This window comes from Stegodyphus dumicola, chromosome 11 (genome assembly GCF_044657685.1).
Source record: "Stegodyphus dumicola isolate Sdum_Otavi_A_Nest chromosome 11, ASM4465768v1".
NCBI lineage: Eukaryota > Metazoa > Arthropoda > Arachnida > Araneae > Eresidae > Stegodyphus > Stegodyphus dumicola.
The window spans coordinates 78,331,465-78,354,411 of NC_140778.1; positions in this window are offsets into that span (position 1 = coordinate 78,331,465).

Genomic DNA, 22,947 nt, shown 5'->3' on the forward strand with positions numbered 1-22,947 from the left:
CCGCTCTACACACCCTTTTACTCTCTCTCTCTCTCTCTCTTTGAATTGGGAAGCCATTTTGGGAAAAAGCAGACGACCCTATCTTGGAGAATGGAAATGAACGCCTCTCCCTCTCTCTTTGAAATGGGAAGCCATTTTGGGACCCTCTATTCTTGGGGAGGGAGAAAACTGAAGTCTGCATTTCGCTGTCTCTGAATGCGGAAAGCCCTTTTGGGAAAAGCGGACCCTCTTCTTCTGATCTTGGAGAACTGGAAATGAACGCTCTACACGATCTCTCTTTGAATTCAGAAGGTATTTTGGGACCTTCTAATGTTGGAAAACTGAAATGAACGCTCTACACCTTCTCTCTCTCTCTCTTTCTCTGAAATGGGTAGCCATTTGAAAACTCCCTAACTTTGGAAAAAAACAGATATGAACGCTCTACACCATCTCTCTTTGAAAATGGGGGGGTGTCATTTTGAGACCTCCCTCCCCTAAACTTGAAAAGAAAAACTGAAATGAATGCTCTACACTTTCTCTCTTTGGACATGGGTAACCCTTTGGGGACCCTCTCCTCTTGGTAGAAAAAAAAGAACTGAAGTGAAGGCTCTACACAATCTCTCTTGGAATGGGATCCATATTTCGGGAAACGTGGATCACCTCATGCTGGAAAACTGAAGTGAACCACCAAGATTGGACTCTATATAATATTTTTTTTTAATTGACATCATGACCCTCCTCCTATTTGTTATTAAAAAAAATTGTTTTTTTTGTTTTGGTTTTTATCCCATTTCCGATGTGATTTCAGAAATGCAATTCCATAACAGTTCAATTTCATTCGCGGTTAAATGATCTAAACAGTCTTTGACCCACCCATCCGTATGATTATTTTCTTCTCCTTCCTGTTGCACCAAATTTTGTAAGTCCATATAATCATTCCATACGGGAAGGGCTGGATCCTCACAAGGCTGTCTTGAAACACTTGGAGTCTCTTTGGGATGAGTGGACGGATCTAGGATGTCTGGACCCGGCTGCGATTCTACCTCCATGATTTCTGGACCCGTTGGAACTTGTTTACCCGGCTGAAATTCTACCTCCATGATTTCTGGACCCGTTGGAACTTGTGAACCCGGCTGTGATTCTGCCTCCATGATTTCTGGACCTGTTGGAACTTGTGGACCCGGCTGACATTCTACCTCTACGATGTCGGAACTTTTTGAAGCTTGTGGACCCGTCTGAAATTCTACCTCTACGATGTCGGGACAGGTTGGAGGAGAAGAAGAAGAAGAAGAGGATACTGGAAGAGGTTCTGTCTGTGAGGAGTCCGAAAGAGGTTGCCTGTTTGAACAAGTCGGGGAAGAAGAAGAAGAAGAAGAAGCTTCTGGATTCTGAAGCGGATCTTGCACGCCAGGTAGGTTCCGGTAAGTCGACCGTTTTTTAAGAGGTAATTTTTTTTCTTCCTCCTCATCTTCAATTGTGATGACTTCAATTTCATTCCTTTGCCGGGTCGATTTTGTTTCGGGAAATAACGGTTTGGTCCAGCTCCTCTTATCATCTAAAGAAGGGATGGGTAAAGGTGGCGGAGGGTTTTCTTCTTCTTTTTCTTGAAACATCATCGGCGATTGGAAAGAAATCTCCTCTTTCAATTGTTTCCAGAGCGAGTACGAGCACCGATCGACGAGAAAGAGACTCTTCTGGGTTGTGACGATGAGATATTGCGTTTTCGGGGGAACGACATAGTTTTGAAAAGGTCTTAGAATATATTTCTTATATTTCATCCTGTCGCTGACTTTAAAACTTCTTTCCTTCAGATTGGGGGACGATGATTCGTAATAGGCGAGAGGAGCGGCTGTGGTTTGAACAATATGAACTTCGTCCTCAGCCGTCGTTCTCACTCCAAACGTAAAATATCGTTTCGTGAGAAAAACATTCTTCCACCGAAAACTCGTGCGCGGATATGTATATCGCCGGTCTGTTTGAATGGGCCGTCTCAAAGCTCGATCCATCCGATTCCAAGAGAAGGGAGATTCCTCTTTCGTTTGTTGCGATTCGAATAAATTTCTGTATATATTCTGAACGAGCAGGTTGGAGGATTCGACATCTTGGTTGAAAGAAACGATCGCTTGATGAGGTGGTAAATGCGGAATAAATGTCGCACAATGACACGCCAAAAAAATTTTCAAGTTGGAGATTTGCTTTAGCGTCTTCAAATCCTCCCCGTTCGAAATCCGTTGAGTTGGAAAAACGTCTAATAGCGACATGGCTCCCAATGGAAAAGAAATGATCTCGCCCAGTACTCTCGTCTTTTTATATATCTATATAGACACACACAGACACACATAGAGGCTCTATGACGTCCGTTTTATTTGTTTTTTTTTTGTTTCTCTCTCTCTTCTTTCCAAGAAATCTTATCTCCATGACTTCTTTTTCTTTTCTTAAAAAGATGAATGTGTGTGGGAATGAGGAAGTGAAAGTAATAATTTAATAAACAAAAAATTATCCTACAATGACCTTTTTTTTTTCAAAGTCACCCTTTCCAATCCAAGGACGTCCAGAGATAGAGGAAGCAGAGAGAGAGGAAGAGGAGGGAAGGGAAGGTCACACTCTCTTTCTCTATATAAATAAAAGGGGAGAGCCCCAAAGTCGTATTTTTGTCCAAGTGGATCATGAGGAGGCATCCCCAGCTCACTACGTGTATTCCTTTCAAATATAAATATGTTGATCTTTCCTTTTATATCATCCAAGGAGTCGTTTACCTGAAAGCCTCCGATTTTTCAAAATGTGCGGGTTATTATACCGTGGGGAGTTATCAAAAGATGCGGGACGAATTTTTGTCCGACGAAAACGTGTTGATGGCTCGTGACATTCCACCTTTGGATGCACAAATTTTGTTAATGAAACGAGCCAAATATTTTTACACGTCCCACTTTCTAACCGTCTCGCAAATGAATAGGATTATGGATCGTCTTGAGAAGACAAAAGGGATTCTCGTTCATTTTAGTGAATGGTTGCATAAATGTTTGCACGAACGTCTCTCGATCGAGAAGACTGGGAAGAATACCTATTATATTCTTCTCGAGGACTCTCCTCCTTCGTCTCATCATAAAGAGGCCACGACTTTTGAAAAAATCCTCGAGCAAGAAAAAATAGAATGGTGGAACAACTACCCCATCCCTCTCCCCGAGCATCAAGAGGAGCCTGTTCAGAAGAAAAAGAAAAAACCTTTCCAAAAGCCTATCCTCATCCTCCTCGATAATGATGGGGATGAGGAGAAACCTGTTCAGATTCCTCTCAGTTTGTCAAAACCCGTCGAGGATGAAAAACCTCTCCCTTCCTCAAAACCCCTTGAGGAAGAGAGACCCCTCGAGAAGGAGAAATCTCTCCCATTGTCAAACCTCCTCGAAGATGAAAAACCTCTCCATTTATCAAGACCCCTCGAGAAGGAGGGACCTCTTCCTTTATCAAACCCCCTCGAAGATGAAAAACCTCTCCATTTATCAAGACCCCTCGAAAATGAGGGACCTCTCGATTTGTCAAAACCCCTCGAGGATAAGGGAACCAAAACTTCTCTCTCTTTCGAAGAGGAGGGACCTCTCAATTTGTCAAGACCCCTCAAGAATAAGGGAATCGAAAATCCTCTCCCTTTCTCAAGACTTCTCGAGGAGGAGGAGGAAGAGGAGGAGAGACCGCTCCATGTCTCAAGACAGGACACCCCTCCGAGGGAAACAATTCCTATTGAAAAACCATCTATCGACGATCCCCAGAAAAGGTCTTCGGAGGAGATTAGACTTCCATGTAGAAAACGAATCTGCCACAATCATCATCATCATCATAATAATAATAATAATATACCCCCTTTTCAACAACAGAATCCTACAACATTTGCAGATAAATGCATTCAAACCAATCCCTTTATAGTAATCCTTTTGATTGGAGAACCCGTGCATTAGCCTCGAAAAATAAAATGAGATTCTAGACTGTTTCTATGACCAGAATGTTAAGCCAATAGATAGGTCTAGCTCAGAATTTTTCTTTTTAAAAGAAAATAAATAAATAATCCAAAGACTATTCGTAAATATAAATGGTAAAGTCTTGAGTCGGCTGGAAAAAAATTTTCAGAGCTGAAAAAATTCTACAACTCAAAAAAAAAACTTTTTCTTAATTTTTATCATGTCTTAGACATGATAAAAATTAACGACCCCCCTTCCCTTTTCGTCTGGGAATGTTGTCTCACTCTTTTGAAAAACAAATCGTGATTCATTCATGGAATGATTGCCATTAGAGAAAGAATGAGTCATGATCTATTTTTAGAAAGGGTGAGACATCCTTCCCAGACAAAAAGGGAGGGTCATTAATTTTTATCATGTCTAAAGACATGATAAAAATTAACCAAAAGTTTTTTTTTTTTTTTTTTTTTTCAGTCCTGAGAAATTTTTTTTCTCCCAGCCGATTCGAGACTTTACCACTTTTTTTAAGAATGATTTCTCTCTGATCTATTATTTCAAAATTCCAAGTTTCGCTTCAGAACCATCTATGCTGTTGAAGAAGTAACGTGATATATGTATTTTTTTTAATGAGTTCTGTCAAGACTGAATTGTGCAGGATCGACCTTCCGAATTTCTTCTCTGTGTCTTTAAATAATAATGATACCGAACTGCTTTTTGTAGAGCGCAATGGAAAAAACCTTTTGTATGGTTAGGACAATTCATGTGTTCGATCCCATTGTATTTGAGAATCTCTTGCGTCGATCCCGAAATGCAATAAATGGATCTTTGCAACCATTTCTCTAAAAACCGCCGTTTCATTTCTCCTCGCACCCAAATCATGGAAAAAGGTTCCGTCAACATCGTTAACACCCATGGAAAATAACTGTACGGAATTTCTCCTTCGTACCACGACAAGCCGTCATAATAATCACTTGCCCACACAGCGGTTCGTTTTCTTTCTCTGTGAGCATTTGCCATGGAAACGGGGGTTTAAAAACAAATTCTCCTCGAGAAGTACCGTCCAATGTGACGTAAGCCAATTCTTTCACAATAAAGGCTCCTTGAGAATCGTAGAAACCTTCAAAGTCGAGCACGAGTTCCATGTTTATTATTTATTTTTCTTTCCAAGGTGACCTTTATTATTATGATGATGGATGTGTATTGAGATACGCACGATATTATTCAAAAAACAAATATATATACGAATGTGACCTTTCCCAGAATTCATACGACCTGTCACGTGCAACCTTCTCTCTATATATATATCAAAGAGGAGACGGCGAGAGAACGCTAACCATTTTTTCCTTCAGGACACACAGCGAGAGAGAGAGAATTTTGTTTTCTTTTTTTCCTCAATTGAAGAAGATGGACATTTTGAGTGCCAAACCTCTCAAAGATTCCTACATTGTTCTGGACATGGAATACTTTCACTGTTATGATCCAAAGACGGGAGATATATGTTTCATCTTGAAAGAACTGGGCTACATCACTTGCGATTTAACCTTATGCGGATCCATGATTTTTCTCCCTCCTGTCCATTACGATGACTTATCGTCCAGCAATCAAGCTGTGGGCAACCAGACTACAAATACCCGACACGGCCTGCAATGGACCGAGGGTCGTCTTTTCTACGAGCATCTTCCTACAATCCTGAAAATACTGAACGAAAATGTGGAGGTGATCTACGTCAATGGATACGATAAAGCCGAATTTTTCAGCAAGCTCTGCCAGCGATCCGTTTATGAGTTTTACATCTCAGGGAAAACCGAGTGGCGGAACAAGTGGAAATGCACGCGACACCAATATTTCCAAAAGATGATTCATTGTGCCGAGAACAAGGTGAGAAATTTTCGATACCATTTGATGGAGGGTAGTTACGTTTTCCGGAAATTACATTGTTACCCCTCCGAGAGCAAAGCTGTCGAAGACGAAGAGGAGGCGGAAGAATCTCCCCAGGAGAACTCGTGCGACGATAAGGAGGAGGAGGAGGATGAACTTTCTAATAATAATAATAAATGTCTAAGTTGGGATGCTTTAGAGACCCAAGAATATTGGTCTCAACCCTTATCTCACCTAGACCTGAAAGAGGATCCTCAAGTGTACTCTTTGTGGTCCTCTTCTAAAATTTGGTCTTGGAGAGAACCCTTGAATGTTCATGAATGAAATGGTATGTAAATCCCTAGAGAAAAAAAATAGAAAAGAAAAGTTCCTTTTTTTTGTAATATGTTGATTTCTTTCCAATCCCATTTCTTTTCCATAACTCCACCCCAATCTACGAGAAGAAGACGAATTTTCCAAGTTACACAAGACGTAGCAATATTTCACAAGGATTTATAAATTACACGCTCCCACATGATATATGTATAGAGAGAAAAAAACCCTCTGTTCTCTAGCCAATACGTCAAGACTTCCCTAAACTAAGAGAGATCATGAGTACCGAGGAAACCTTAGCAGAGCAAGTGGAAAGACTTTCAAAGAGATTCGAAGAGTTAAGACGGGATATATTTACAGTTCCGCCGACTAAAGAGGAAACTATCATCGATTTCAACAAACCGCTGTACTTTCATCCCCTACCCCAAAGAATGAGACGAATGGACTCGCCGTTGAACAGTTCCAATGAGAAACCAAATGTCACTTATTTGAATAGCCAATTTCAACACATGAATATTTCATAAGTATTTTTTTCCCTAAAGCGTAGGGAGATCGGATCAGTAGTTTTTCCCTTTTCATCGTCGAAAAAGATTGGGAGGAAAAATCTTTCTCAGCTCTCTCAGAAAAATTTTTCAGCCTTAAAAAAAAAAAAAAAAAAAAAAAAAAAAAAAAAAAAAAAAAAAAAAAAACTTTTTGTTAATTTTTATCATGTCTTAGACATGATAAAAATTAACTCTACCCCCCCTTTTGTCTGGGAATGTTGTCTCACACTTTCTAAAAATACACCATCACTCCTCCTTTCCTAAAGAATAGAATTCCAAGAATGGGATCTGGTCTATTTTTAGAAACGGTGAGACCCTATTCCCAGACAAAAGGCGGGTAGAGTTAATTTTTATCATGTCTAAAGTTCAGGGTCCATCCATCTTCTTATGTGAAACGGTGACCCTGACAAGATCGAGATAAACAAGTCCTGTGAGTTGTTTTGTAATCTTGACGCGATCCAAGAAAGACTTTTTATTTTTTTTTTCAAATAGGCGGGGGGTGGGGAGAGAAAATATTCTCACGACCCTCAGATATCTTTTCATAAATATATTTTTTATCAAAGTGTTTCTTTCATTCCGATCCTTTTAAGAGGTTGGAATGACCCTGACATTTAGATGGGGTCGCGATCCCGACAGATGTCGCGCGAGTATAAAAGTGTGTATCCTCCGCGAGATTTCTTCAGAGAACAGAAGAAGACGTGAACTGAGCTGGTAAGTCCCTTTGGTCCTATGAATATGGTTTAATCATAACTTCATTTAAAAAGACCTTTGAAACTTTGAAACTTCTTAACCCTTTGAAAAGAAAAATGTCTCTTTCAAGACGACGACTCTAAAACGTTTTATTGTTTTTTTTCCCTTTCTAGATCTTCCCTGTTATACATATATACCTTTTCGATTCTTTTTTTTGCTCCTGTTTGTGGAAGACATCACCGTATTCATCGCCATGGCGTGTTCAGAAAACTTTATCGTGCTCGATCTAGAGGGTTTCCAGTCCTACAACCACAAGAAGGGTGAATTTACCTACGTTTTAAAAGAATTGGGCTATGCGACAAAAGATTTTTTGACCGTGGGATCGTTGACGTTTGCTCCTCCTCACCCCTTCCACCAACTGAATGGAAAAAACCAAAAGACGAATGCCTGGCTGACGAGAAACCGGCACGGACTTCGTTGGAACGAGGGTCATATTCCCTACAACCATTTAGGACGCATTCTCCAATCGCTCGCTCACAGCTTCTCCACGATTTATGTGGTGGGATGTCAGAAAGCTAAATTCTTTGCTAAAGCCTTGGATTATCAAAAACCCGTGACGGAAATTTATGTGCCAGATGGAATCATTTGGAAGTATCGGGAAAAATGTGCCCGACATCATCAAAGGATGAAATATTTCCATTGTGCCGAAAACAAAGTGCGCAACTATCGATGGCATATTACGGAAGGAGATTTTCATATCAATCACGTCTATCCAGACGGAACGGAGAAAGAGGAGAGGATTCAGGAGGAAGCAGACAATCCTCTGCAAGCTTTTGATAAGGCCTACGATCAGTTAGAGAAGGATCCGTCCCCAAAAGCGTACGATAACCTCATCCAGAAATGGGATAATCTGTCCTGTTTCCAAGTGATGGAACATCCGGATGAGCATACGCCTTTAAACTTGATGGGCTCTTCTACTTCTTCTTCTTCTTTGTCGTCAACTTCCTCCAATAACTCGAGGAAGACGGAGGGTTGGGGAGACATACCTGAAAATATTCCCCATTACGATCCAACAGCCTGTTGGGACGAACCTTCCAAAGAATCTCATGAGACCCCCAAAATATCTTCAGAGGATCCAAAGACAAAATCCACTGAGTGTTGGGACAATGAACGGACGACTCATGCTCTAAAATCCACTATGACTATGTCCACTGAGTGTTGGGACAATGAACAGACGACTCATGCTCCAAAATCTACTGAGACTATGTCCACTGAATGTTGGGACAATGAACGGACGACCCATGCTCCAAAATCTACTGAGACTATGTCCACTGAGTGTTGGGACGATGAAACCGAAAAGACGACAGAGAATTGGGATGACCGTTCTCAAAAGTATTTGAATTGATATATACATAAACTCAGGAGAAAAAAAAAAGAAAAGATTTTTAGAAATAAGTAGAGAAAGGTTCTCCGCTTTCCCTATATTTATGGAAATCGACTGAGGAGAGAGAAAGAGAGACGAATCAGGAGACCAAAAAAAAATGGGTCTTGGAAGGAATGAGTGCAAATGCATTCGATTCCTTCCAAGACCCATTTTTTTGGGTCCCTCTCTCATCCCATCTTGGAAAAGAACTTTGTCCTATTTTTCTAGGTCCATTCAAAAAGAAATGAATCTATCCATAAATTTTCTTAAAAGAAAAAAAAACAAAAAGATCCTTTACCTCTTGACGGTCCAAAGTCGAGAATCTTGGAAAAAGTCATCCACTCTCCATCCAGTCAAGCTTCTCTGTAGAAAATCTAGTAGGTGCAGCTGCATTCTTGAACACCCGGCAGTTATTATTGGACGCGAAACGTCGAATGCTGAAATAGTTAACAGTGAGCCCATTCTTAAAGAAACGGGGATGTTTTATTCATCCAGTCGAGTGCGGAAAAATTTCTGAGAGCCGGAGAAAAATTTCTCTGGCTGAAAAAAAAAAAAAAAAAAAAAAAAAAATACCCCCCTTTTAGTCTGAAAATTGATGTCTTCAATTTTTCGAAAATTGAAGACATCAATTTTCAAATTTTCAGACTAAAAAGGGGGGTAATTTATTTTTCAGAAACTTTTCCCAGCCGACTCGATGTGAATAAAACTTTACTGTTTGTTAAGAATGTTATTTAATGGATCGATTTCAACCTATCGAGTTTCGCTTGAGTTCCGGCCGTGCTGTGGGCCCACCTGGATACAAGTTTTCCCCTTTTGGAATAGAATAAAACTTTACTGTTTTTTAAGAATGTTATTTAATGGATCGATTTCAACCTATCGAGTTTCGCTTGAGTTTTAGATGTGAATAAAACTTTACTGTTTTTTAAGAATGTTATTTAATGAATCGATTTCAACCTATCGAGTTTCGCTTGAGTTCCGGCCGTGCTGTGGGCCCACCTGGATACAAGTTTTCCCCTTTTGGAATAGAATTTCCGTCAAGGTAGGCTACTTTTCCTCTTTTTGCATTTTTCATGTCATTTCATTTGTATTACAATATACTGAATACGGGCGTTCGAACTGATTTCTAGGCTATTTCTATACAAATGGAGCTCGATCCAAGAAAGAAATGATGTCTTTTTTTTTATTTTGTGGACTGCCAATTTGTATTGGAATATACTGAAAACGGGTGTTTGAGTCGATTTTCAGTATATTTCAATACAAATAGAGCTCGGTCCAAGAAAGAAATGATGTCTTTTTTTTTTTATTTTGTGGACTGCCAATTTGTATTGGAATATACTGAAAACGGGTGTTTGAGTCGGTTTTCAGTATATTCCAATACAAATAGAGCTCGATCCAAGAAAGAAATGATGTCTTTTTTTATTTTGTGGACTGCCAATTCGTATTGGAATATACTGAAAACGGGTGTTTGAGTCGGTTTTCAGTATATTCAAATAAAAATGGAGCTCTATCCAAGAAAAAAATGATGTCTTTTTTTTATTTTGTGGACTGCCAATTTTGTATTGGAATATACTGAAAACGGGCGTTCACGTCGGTTTTCAGTATATTTCAATACAAATGGAGCTCGATCCAAGAATGAAATGATGTCTTTTTTTTATTTTGTGGACAACCAATTTTGTATTGGAATATACTGAAAACGGGCATTCACGTCGGTTTTCAGTATATTTCAATACAAATGGAGCTGGATCCAAGAAAAAAATGATGTCTTTTTTTTATGTTGTGGACAGCCAATTTTGCATTGGAATATACTGAAAACGGGCATTCACGTCGGTTTTCAGTATATTTCAATACAAATGGAGCTGGATCCAAGAAAAAAATGATGTCTTTTTTTTATCTTGTGGACAGCCAATTTTGTATTGGAATATACTGAAAACGGGCGTTCACGTTGGTTTTCAGTATATTACAATACAAGTGGAGCTGGATCCAAGAAAAAAATGATGTCTTTTTTTTATTTTGTGGACAGCCAATTTTGTATTGGAATATACTGAAAACGGGCGTTCACGTTGGTTTTCAGTATATTCCAATACAAATGGAGCTGGATCCAAGAAAAAAATTATGTCTTTTTTTTATGTTGTGGACTGCCCTATTTTGTATTGGAATATACTGAAAACAGGCGTTCACGTCGGTTTTCAGTATATTACAATACAAGTGGAGCTCGATCCAAGAAAAAAATGATGTCTTTTTTTTATTTTGTGGACAGCCAATTTTGTATTGGAATATACTGAAAACGGGCGTTCATGTCGGTTTTCAGTATATTACAATACAAGTGGAGCTCGATCCAAGAAAAAAATGATGTCTTTTTTTTATTTTGTGGACTGCCAATTTTGTATTGGAATATACTGAAAACGGGCGTTCACGTCGGTTTTCAGTATATTTCAATACAAGTGGAGCTCGATCCAAGAAAAAAATGATGTCTTTTTTTTATGTTGTGGACTGCCCTATTTTGTATTAGAATATACTGAAAACGGGCGTTCACGTCGGTTTTCAGTATATTCTAATACAAGTGGAGCTCCATCCAAGAAAAAAATGATGTCTTTTTTTTATGTTGTGGACTGCCCTATTTTGTATTGGAATATACTGAAAACGGGCGGTCGTGTCGGTTTTCAGTATATTCAAATAAAAATGGAGCTCTATCCAAGAAAAAAATGATGTCTTTTTTTATGTTGTGGACTGCCCTATTTTGTATTGGAATATACTGAAAACGGGCGTTCGAGTCCTTTTTCCGACTATTTCTACACACATTCCACTATATTAAAATGACGTCATGGTTGAGTCCAAACAGAGTCGTCCCCGGACAGAGTCGTCTCCGGACAAAGTCGTCCCCGGACAATTTTATACCGAATTTGTATAGAGATATACTTAAAATGGGCATGGAGGGGAGGGCGCTTTCTAGTATATTCCTATATACATTCGGTTGCATTCAGAAAAAAAAAGAATGTGCTTTTGATGGACAAAAAACTTTCTGTTAATTTTTATCATGTCTTCTAGACATGATAAAAATTAACTCATGCCCCTTTTGTCTGGGTATGTTGTCTCACCGTTTCTAAAAATAGACCAGAACCCAGTCTTTTCTTGGAATTCTATTCTTTAAAAGGATGAGTCATGGTCTATTTTTAGAAAGTGGGAGACAACATTCCCATACAAAAGGGGGGTGAGTTAATTTTTATCATGTCTAGAAGACATGATAAAAATTAACAAAAAGTTTTTTTTTTTTTTTTTTTTTTTTTTTACATCACAGAATTTTTTTCTGAGCTCTGAGAAATTTTTCCTAGCCGATCCCATTTCGTTTTTCGACTTTCACTTTCAACTCTTCACTTTTCCTATCCACTGTCGTTGGAATTGTGTTCACTGGAGGCTATTTCTTTTTTTGCAATCTCGCTTTTAGTTTTTTCTGAGATTCTTTAGAAATGGCTATACAAATTTCACCATCTATATAGAGATGATGTCCAAACAAAGTCGTCCCCGGACCATCTTGATGACCGAATATGTATAGAAATAGTCTGAAAATGGGCTTGAGGGCCGGTTTCCGGACGATTCCTCTACAAATTCGGCCGCATCCAGAAAACCAAAAATACATAGTTTCATTTTTGGGTGGACATGAGATGATAAATTTCTTTTCTCTCTCCCTCTCCCAATATTGGAGGAGAGAGTGGCCCAAAAAAATGGGTCTCGGAAGGAATCGAATGCATTTTGAAATGCACTCATTCCTTCCAAGACCCATTCTTTTGGTCTCCTGATTCAACTCTCCAGTCTATGGAATAGAGAAAGCGGAGAACGTTTCCCCTTCTTTAAGCGACTGGAGACCATATCGCATCATCATCATCATCATCACCATCACCATCTTCCTCTTTCTGATACTTTTCAACGAAGGCTTGATGTCTCTGGATGATTTTGGGGAGATGATGGATCCCGAATTGAGTGATGAAAAAGAGAGGACTCTTTTTCCTTTCTTGTTCGTCTTGCACAGTCTCTCGGAGGGTGATATACGTTTCCCCGTCCTCCTCAATTTTCGTCAGAGGTCTCATGAATATTTTACACATCCAAGGGAAGAGCGACTTGTTATGCGGGATTTCGAAGCGACGAAGGCCGCTTCATTCGAAGTGAGGACAATCTGGTTCGGTTGACCCCATTCTTTGGAGTAGTTGTCCAAATCGCCTAGTCGAAGAAAATGGTGTCGATTAGGAAAAAAGAGTTGGAGAACACTCGTCGTATGCGAGACGTTCGTAGGCAAGAGAGTCAAGATATCTTTGGCATTCCAGTACAGGAACCCTAGATCCACATACGCGTGCACGTAATAGTCATCGTTATATTCCAGTTTGAGCAGCATGGCTTTTGTATTTTTTTTCCGTTCTCAAGGCGAAACACTCGTCTGATATGAACAAGAGCTCGCTGGCGATCCGTTTATATAGACTCCTCAGAGAGAGAGAGAGAGAGGGGAGGAGGAGGAACAAGGTTGATGAATTCTAAAATAAAAAAAATGATAACGAAATGAGATTGGCTAACAAAAAAAAAACTTTTTGTTAATTTTTATCATGTCTTCTAGACATGATAAAAATTAACTCATCTCATGTTGTCTCACCGTTTCTAAAAATAGACCAGAACCCAGTCTTTTCTTGGATTCTATTCTTTAAAAGGATGAGTCATGGTCTATTTTTAGAAAGTGGGAGACAACATTCCCAGACAAAAAGGGGGCTGAGTTAATTTTTATCATGTCTAGAAGACATGATAAAAATTAACAAAAGGTTTTTTTTTTTTTTTTTTTACATTTCAGAATTTTTTTCTGAGCTCTGAGAAATTTTTCCTAGCCGATCTCATTTCGTTTTTCGACTTTCACTTTCAACTCTTCACTTTTCTATAAAAGCATTCCACGTTTCTCTTCAGAACAGTGTCTCTCTCTACCCAAATCTGAAACCCTAGTCACGAGAGAATATGAGACTAGAAAAATAGTTTAGCTTATTGATCTAAAAAATGTCCCATGCTAGAAATTAGAATTATAATCAGAGCGGGGCTTTCCAGTATCCACTTCCAAGATTTTAGATTTGTCATGGGTGACATGTTCCCAAATTCATAAATTCTTCAATTATAGTCCCCTTCTTTGACAAATGGGTAAGAAATTCTTAAAGAATATCATGGTAAAGATTTAGCTATCTATATATAACATTATGCTTTCTTTCCAAAAAAAAAATCCAGTCTTAATCGAAATGGACTTTACGCACAATTTATTGTATCCCCACCTTTCCAAGATTGGTTTGAAGAAGTGATCAAAAAAAATGGGTCTGGAAGGAAAAGGGTGCATTTCGAGAAAAGAAAAGAGGACCCTCTTTTTCTCGCAATGCACCCGTTTCCTTCCAGACCATTTCTTTTGCCTCCTCAGAACTCTCTTTCTTAAGAGGGATTGAAAGAAAGAGGCTAGATGGAAAAGTTTCTTTTTTTTTTCTTTCGAGAAGATAAAAAAAAATTTGGAGGAGGAGCAAATTTTTTTTGGGTGGTGGTGGTTGTTTTTTTTAGAAGGTGATAACTTTAGTGACATTTAAAGAGACCACCAGAGGATCCGTTTGAGTCTCGACGACCTTTTCTTGACGAGGGTCTGTCTGGCAATAAGCGCTGGCATATTGTTTACGGTAAGTAGAAGAATCCGTCATGCCTGGATGAGGCGGTATGTAGCGCACTCCCAGATTAAAGAGGGTGATGAAGGGAAATTTCTCCCCCGGATAGAGCAGTCGGTAAACGGGTTGATTGGGTACAACTCGAACCAGCGGCTGAGTTAAAATGCTATACACCCAGGCCAGAAGCTGATTATTTTTAGGATTATTTTCGGCCAGATGTAACATTTCTTCGCTGGAGAGGACATATCCCTCTTGAGAACTGCCGAGACTCTCAAGATCTTTTATTTTCCTGAAGACGTGGTGTTCGTCGAAAAACACGGAGAGAATGTCCCAGGTTCTTTTACTGGAAGTATGAATCAGAGGCAAAATGTCCGTAGCGTTCCAAAACAATCTTCCGTCATCCACATAACAGCGAATGCTCACAAATTCATTATATAAGACGCGGATCATCATCTTGAGTAGAAATATGGATACGCACAGCAGTCTCTCTCTCTGGGAAATAGTCTGTCTTCCACTCGCCTCTCTATATATACGAGAAGACCACGTGATGGGCGACGTGACGGTTGACTTCTAGAAAAAAGAAATCAACTTTGTCTATCTCTCTCTCTATGACCTTCTATTTTTTTCCTAAAGGACACCCCGTCACCTTTTCAAAGGTCATGGGATTGAGAGGAACGAAAGAAAAAAAACAACCATCCTTTGTATACTACTTATGACCTTCTCCTAGAGACCCCTGTCATTTTCTTCTCGAGAGCTACGTGATGAAAGCTTTTTTTTTTATTCTAAAGTTTATCAACTTTGTAGACACATGACCCCGTCACCTTCTCAAAGGCCATGTCGTATGGAATGGGACCCTTTTGGTTTTTTCTTTTGAGAAAATAAAAAATAAAACAACTCTATAATCATCTCTCTATGACCTTCACAAACACTCATGTTTTGAGTGAAGAGTTGAAAGAGTTGAAAAAACGAAATGAGATCGGCTAGGAAAAATTTCTCAGAGCTCAGAAAAAAATTCTGAGATGTAAAAAAAAAAAAAAAAAAAAAAAAACTTTTTGTTAATTTTTATCATGTCTTCTAGACATGATAAAAATTAACTCACCCCCCTTTTGTCTGGGAATGTAGTCTCCCACTTTCTAAAAATAGACCATGACTCATCCTTTTAAAGAATAGAATTCCAAGAAAAGACTGGGTTCTGGTCTATTTTTAGAAACGGTGAGACAACATACCCAGACAAAAGGGGCATGAGTTAATTTTTATCATGTCTAGAAGACATGATAAAAATTAACAAAAAGTTTTTTGTCCATCAAAAAGACATTCTTTTTGTTTCTGAATGCAACCGAATGTATATAGGAATATACTAGAAAGCGCCCTCCCCTCCAAGCCCATTTTAAGTATATCTCTATACAAATTCGGTATAAAATTGTCCGGGGACGACTCTGTTTGGACTCAACCATGACGTCATTTTAATATAGTGGAATGTGGGTAGAAATAGTCGGAAAAAGGACTCGACCGCCCGTTTTCAGTATATTCCAATACAAAATAGGGCAGTCCACAACATAAAAAAAGACATTTTTTTCTCGGATAGAGCTCCATTTGTATTTGAATATACTGAAAACCGACTCGAACGCCCGTTTTCAGTATATTCCAATACAAAATAGGGCAGTCCACAACATAAAAAAAAGACATCATTTTTTTCTTGGATGGAGCTCCACTTGTATTAGAATATACTGAAAACCGACGAGAACGCCCGTTTTCAGTATATTCTAATACAAAATAGGGCAGTCCACAACATAAAAAAAAGACATCATTTTTTTCTTGGATCGAGCTCCACTTGTATTGTAATATACTGCAAACCGACGTGAACGCCCGTTTTCAGTATATTCCAATACAAAATTGGCTGTCCACAAAATAAAAAAAAGACATCATTTTTTTCTTGGATCGAGCTCCACTTGTATTGTAATATACTGAAAACCGACGTGTACGCCCGTTTTCAGTATATTCCAATACAAAATTGGCTGTCCACAAAATAAAAAAAAGACATCATTTTTTTCTTGGATCCAGCTCCATTTGTATTGTAATATACTGAAAACCAACGTGAACGCCCGTTTTCAGTATATTCCAATACAAAATTGGCTGTCCACAACATAAAAAAGACATCATTTTTTTCTTGGATCCAGCTCCATTTGTATTGAAATATACTGAAAACCGACGTGAATGCCCGTTTTCAGTATATTCCAATACAAAATTGGCTGTCCACAACATAAAAAGAAGACATCATTTTTTTCTTGGATCCAGCTCCATTTGTATTGAAATATACTGAAAACCGACGTGAATGCCCGTTTTCAGTATATTCCAATACAAAATTGGCAGTCCACAAAATAAAAAAAAGACATCATTTTTTTCTTGGATCGAGCTCCACTTGTATTGAAATATACTGAAAACCGACTCAAACACCCGTTTTCAGTATATTCCAATACAAATTGGCAGTCCACAAAATAAAAAAAAGACATCATTTCTTTCTTGGATCGAGCTCTATTTGTATTGGAATATACTGAAAACCGACTCAAACACCCGTTTTCAGTATATTCCAATACAAATTGGCAGTCCACAAAATAAAAAAAAAGACATCATTTCTCTCTTGGATCGAGCTCTATTTGTATTGAAATATACTGAAAACCGACTCAAACACCCGTTTTCAGTATATTCCAATACAAATTGGCAGTTCACAAAATAAAAAAAAAGACATCATTTCTTTCTTGGACCGAGCTCTATTTGTATTGAAATATACTGAAAATCGACTCAAACACCCGTTTTCAGTATATTCCAATACAAATTGGCAGTCCACAAAATAAAAAAAAAGACATCATTTCTTTCTTGGATCGAGCTCCATTTGTATAGAAATAGCCTAGAAATCAGTTCGAACGCCCGTATTCAGTATATTGTAATACAAATGAAATGACATGAAAAATGCAAAAAGAGGAAAGGTAGCCTACCTTGACGGAAATTCTATTCCAAAAGGGGAAAACTTGTATCCAGGTGGGCCCACAGCACGGCCGGAACTCAAGCGAAACTCGATAGGTTGAAATCGAGCCATTAAATAAAATTCTTAAAAAACAGTAAAGTTTTATTCACATCTAAAACTCAAGCGAAACTCGATAGGTTGAAATCGATCCATTAAATAACATTCTTAAAAAACAGTAAAGTTTTATTCTATTCCAAAAGGGGAAAACTTGTATCCAGGTGGGCCCACAGCACGGCCGGAACTCAAGCGAAACTCGACAGGTTGAAATCGATCCATTAAATAACATTCTTAACAAACAGTAAAGTTTTATTCATATCGAGTCGGCTGGGAAAAGTTTCTGAAAAATAAATTACCCCCCTTTTTAGTCTGAAAATTTGAAAATTGATGTCTTCAATTTTCAAAAAATTGAAGACATCAATTTTCAGACTAAAAGGGGGGTATTTTTTTTTTTTTTTTTTTTTTTTCAGTCAGAGAAATTTTTCTCCGGCTCTCAGAAATTTTTCCGCTCTCGACTGGATGAATAAAATATCCCCGTTTCTTTAAGAATGGGCTCACTGTTAACTATTTCAGCATTCGACGTTTCGCGTCCAATAATAACTGCCGGGTGTTCAAGAATGCAGATGCACCTACTAGATTTTCTACAGAGAAGCTTGACTGGATGGAGAGTGGATGACTTTTTCCAAGATTCTCGACTTTGGACCGTCAAGAGGTAAAGGATCTTTTTGTTTTTTTTTCTTTTAAGAAAATTTATGGATAGATTCATTTCTTTTTGAAAGGACCTAGAAAAATAGGACAAAGTTCTTTTCCAAGATTGGATGAGAGAGGGACCGAAAAAAATGGGTCTTGGAAGGAATCGAATGCATTTGCACTCATTCCTTCCAAGACCCATTTTTTTTGGTCTCCTGATTCGTCTCTCTTTCTCTCTCCTCAGTCCATTTCCATAAATATAGGGAAAGCGGAGAACCTTTCTCTACTTATTTCTAAAAATCTTTTCTTTTTTTTTCTCCTGAGTTTATGTATATATCAATTCAAATACTTTTGAGAACGGTCATCCCAATTCTCTGTCGTCTTTTCGGTTTCATCGTCCCAACACTCAGTGGACATAGTCTCAGTAGATTTTGGAGCATGGGTCGTCCGTGCATTGTCCCAACATTCAGTGGACATAGTCTCAGTAGATTTTGGAGCATGAGTCGTCTGTTCATTGTCCCAACACTCAGTGGACATAGTCTTTGTGGATTTTAGAGCATGAGTCGTCCGTTCATTGTCCCAACACTCAGTGGATTTTGTCTTTGGATCCTCTGAAGATATTTTGGGGGTCTCATGAGATTCTTTGGAAGGTTCGTCCCAACAGGCTGCTGGATCGTAATGGGGAATATTTTCAGGTATGTCTCCCCAACCCTCCGTCTTCCTCGAGTTATTGGAGGAAGTTGACGAAGTAGAAGAGCCCATCAAGTTTAAAGGCGTATGCTCATCCGGATGTTCCATCACTTGGAAATAGCACAGATTGTCCCATTTCTGGATGAGGTTATCGTACGCTTTTGGGGACGGATCCTTCTCTAACTGATCGTAGGCCTTATCAAAAGCTTGCAGAGGATTGTCTGCTTCCTCCTGAATCCTCTCCTCTTTCTCCGTTCCGTCTGGATAGACGTGATTGATATGAAAATCTCCTTCCGTAATATGCCATCGATAGTTGCGCACTTTGTTTTCGGCACAATGGAAATATTTCATCCTTTGATGATGTCGGGCACATTTTTCCCGATACTTCCAAATGATTCCATCTGGCACATAAATTTCCGTCACGGGTTTTTGATAATCCAAGGCTTTAGCAAAGAATTTAGCTTTCTGACATCCCACCACATAAATCGTGGAGAAGCTGTGAGCGAGCGATTGGAGAATGCGTCCTAAATGGTTGTAGGGAATATGACCCTCGTTCCAACGAAGTCCGTGCCGGTTTCTCGTCAGCCAGGCATTCGTCTTTTGGTTTTTTCCATTCAGTTGGTGGAAGGGGTGAGGAGGAGCAAACGTCAACGATCCCACGGTCAAAAAATCTTTTGTCGCATAGCCCAATTCTTTTAAAACGTAGGTAAATTCACCCTTCTTGTGGTTGTAGGACTGGAAACCCTCTAGATCGAGCACGATAAAGTTTTCTGAACACGCCATGGCGATGAATACGGTGATGTCTTCCACAAACAGGAGCAAAAAAAAGAATCGAAAAGGTATATATGTATAACAGGGAAGATCTAGAAAGTGAAAAAAAACAATAAAACGTTTTAGAGTCGTCGTCTTGAAAGAGACATTTTTCTTTTCAAAGGGTTAAGAAGTTTCAAAGTTTCAAAGGTCTTTTTAAATGAAGTTATGATTAAACCATATTCATAGGACCAAAGGGACTTACCAGCTCAGTTCACGTCTTCTTCTGTTCTCTGAAGAAATCTCGCGGAGGATACACACTTTTATACTCGCGCGACATCTGTCGGGATCGCGACCCCATCTAAATGTCAGGGTCATTCCAACCTCTTAAAAGGATCGGAATGAAAGAAACACTTTGATAAAAAATATATTTATGAAAAGATATCTGAGGGTCGTGAGAATATTTTCTCTCCCCACCCCCCGCCTATTTGAAAAAAAAAATAAAAAGTCTTTCTTGGATCGCGTCAAGATTACAAAACAACTCACAGGACTTGTTTATCTCGATCTTGTCAGGGTCACCGTTTCACATAAGAAGATGGATGGACCCTGAACTTTAGACATGATAAAAATTAACTCTACCCGCCTTTTGTCTGGGAATAGGGTCTCACCGTTTCTAAAAATAGACCAGATCCCATTCTTGGAATTCTATTCTTTAGGAAAGGAGGAGTGATGGTCTATTTATAGAAAGTGTGAGACAACATTCCCAGACAAAAGGGGGGGTAGAGTTAATTTTTATCAGGTCTAACACATGATAAAATTTAACAAAAAGTTTTTTTTTTTTTTTTAAGGCTTAAAAATTTTTCTGAGAGAGCTGAGAAAGATTTTTCCTCCCAATCTTTTTCGACGATGAAAAGGGAAAAACTACTGATCCGATCTCCCTACGCTTTAGGGAAAAAAATACTTATGAAATATTCATGTGTTGAAATTGGCTATTCAAATAAGTGACATTTGGTTTCTCATTGGAACTGTTCAACGGCGAGTCCATTCGTCTCATTCTTTGGGGTAGGGGATGAAAGTACAGCGGTTTGTTGAAATCGATGATAGTTTCCTCTTTAGTCGGCGGAACTGTAAATCTATCCCGTCTTAACTCTTCGAATCTCTTTGAAAGTCTTTCCACTTGCTCTGCTAAGGTTTCCTCGGTACTCATGATCTCTCTTAGTTTAGGGAAGTCTTGACGTATTGGCTAGAGAACAGAGGGTTTTTTTCTCTCTATACATATATCATGTGGGAGCGTGTAATTTATAAATCCTTGTGAAATATTGCTACGTCTTGTGTAACTTGGAAAATTCGTCTTCTTCTCGTAGATTGGGGTGGAGTTATGGAAAAGAAATGGGATTGGAAAGAAATCAACATATTACAAAAAAAAGGAACTTTTCTTTTCTATTTTTTTTTCTCTAGGGATTTACATACCATTTCATTCATGAACATTCAAGGGTTCTCTCCAAGACCAAATTTTAGAAGAGGACCACAAAGAGTACACTTGAGGATCCTCTTTCAGGTCTAGGTGAGATAAGGGTTGAGACCAATATTCTTGGGTCTCTAAAGCATCCCAACTTAGACATTTATTATTATTATTAGAAAGTTCATCCTCCTCCTCCTCCTTATCGTCGCACGAGTTCTCCTGGGGAGATTCTTCCGCCTCCTCTTCGTCTTCGACAGCTTTGCTCTCGGAGGGGTAACAATGTAATTTCCGGAAAACGTAACTACCCTCCATCAAATGGTATCGAAAATTTCTCACCTTGTTCTCGGCACAATGAATCATCTTTTCGAAATATTGGTGTCGCGTGCATTTCCACTTGTTCCGCCACTCGGTTTTCCTTGGGATGTAAAACTCATAAACGGATCGCTGGCAGAGCTTGCTGAAAAATTCGGCTTTATCGTATCCATTGACGTAGATCACCTCCACATTTTCGGTCAGTATTTTCAGGATTGTAGGAAGATGCTCGTAGGAAAGACGACCCTCGGTCCATTGCAGGCCGTGTCGGTTATTTGTAGTCTGGTTGACCACAGCTTGATTGCGGGACGATAAGTCATCGTAATGGACAGGAGGGAGAAAAATCATGGATCCGCATAAGGTTAAATCGCAAGTGATGTAGCCCAGTTCTTTCAAGATGAAACATATATCTCCCGTCTTTGGATCATAACAGTGAAAGTATTCCATGTCCAGAACAATGTAGGAATCTTTGAGAGGTTCGGCACTCAAAATGTCCATCTTCTTCAATTGAGGAAAAAAAGAAAACAAAATTCTCTCTCTCTCGCTGTGTGTCCTGAAGGAAAAAATGGATAGCGTTCTCTCGCCGTCTCCTCTTTTATATATATAGAGAGAGAAGGTTGCACGTGACAGGTCGTATGAATTCTGGGAAAGGTCACATTCGTATATATATTTGTTTTTTGAATAATATCGTGCGTATCTCAATACACATCCATCATCATAATAATAAAGGTCACCTTGGAAAGAAAAAGAAATAAAAAACATGGAACTCGTGCTCGACTTTGAAGGTTTCTACGATTCTCAAGGAGTCTTTATTGTGAAAGAATTGGCTTACGTCACATTGGACGGTAATTCTCGAGGGGTATTTGTTTTTAAACCCCCGTTTCCATGGCAAATGCTCACCGAGAAAGAAAAACGAACCGCTGTGTGGGCAAGTGATTATTATGACGGCTTGTCGTGGTACGAAGGATAAATTCCGTACAGTTATTTTCCATGGGTGTTAACGATGTTGACGGAACCTCTTTCCATGATTTGGGTGCGAGGAGAAATGAAACGGCGGTTTTTAGAGAAATGGTTGCAAAGATCCATTTATTGCATTTCGGGATCGACGCAAGAGATTCTCAAATACAATGGGATCGAACACATGAATTGTCCTAACCATACAAAAGGTTTTTTCCATTGCGCTCTACAAAAAGCAGTTCGGTATCATTATTATTTAAAGACACAGAGAAGAAATTCGCAAGGTCGATCCTGCACAATTCAATCTTGACAGAACTCATTAAAAAAAAATACATATATCACGTTACTTCTTCAACAGCATAGATGGTTCTGAAGCGAAACTTGGAATTTTGAAATAATAGATCAGAGAGAAATCATTCTTAAAAAAAATGGTAATGTCTCGAATCGGCTGGGAGAAAAAAAATTTCTCAGGACTGAAAAAAAAAAAAAAAAAAAAACTTTTGGTTAATTTTTATCATGTCTTTAGACATGATAAAAATTAATGACCCTCCCTTTTTGTCTGGGAAGGATGTCTCACACTTTCTAAAAATAGATCATGACTCATCCTTTCTCTAAAGGCAATCATTCCATGAA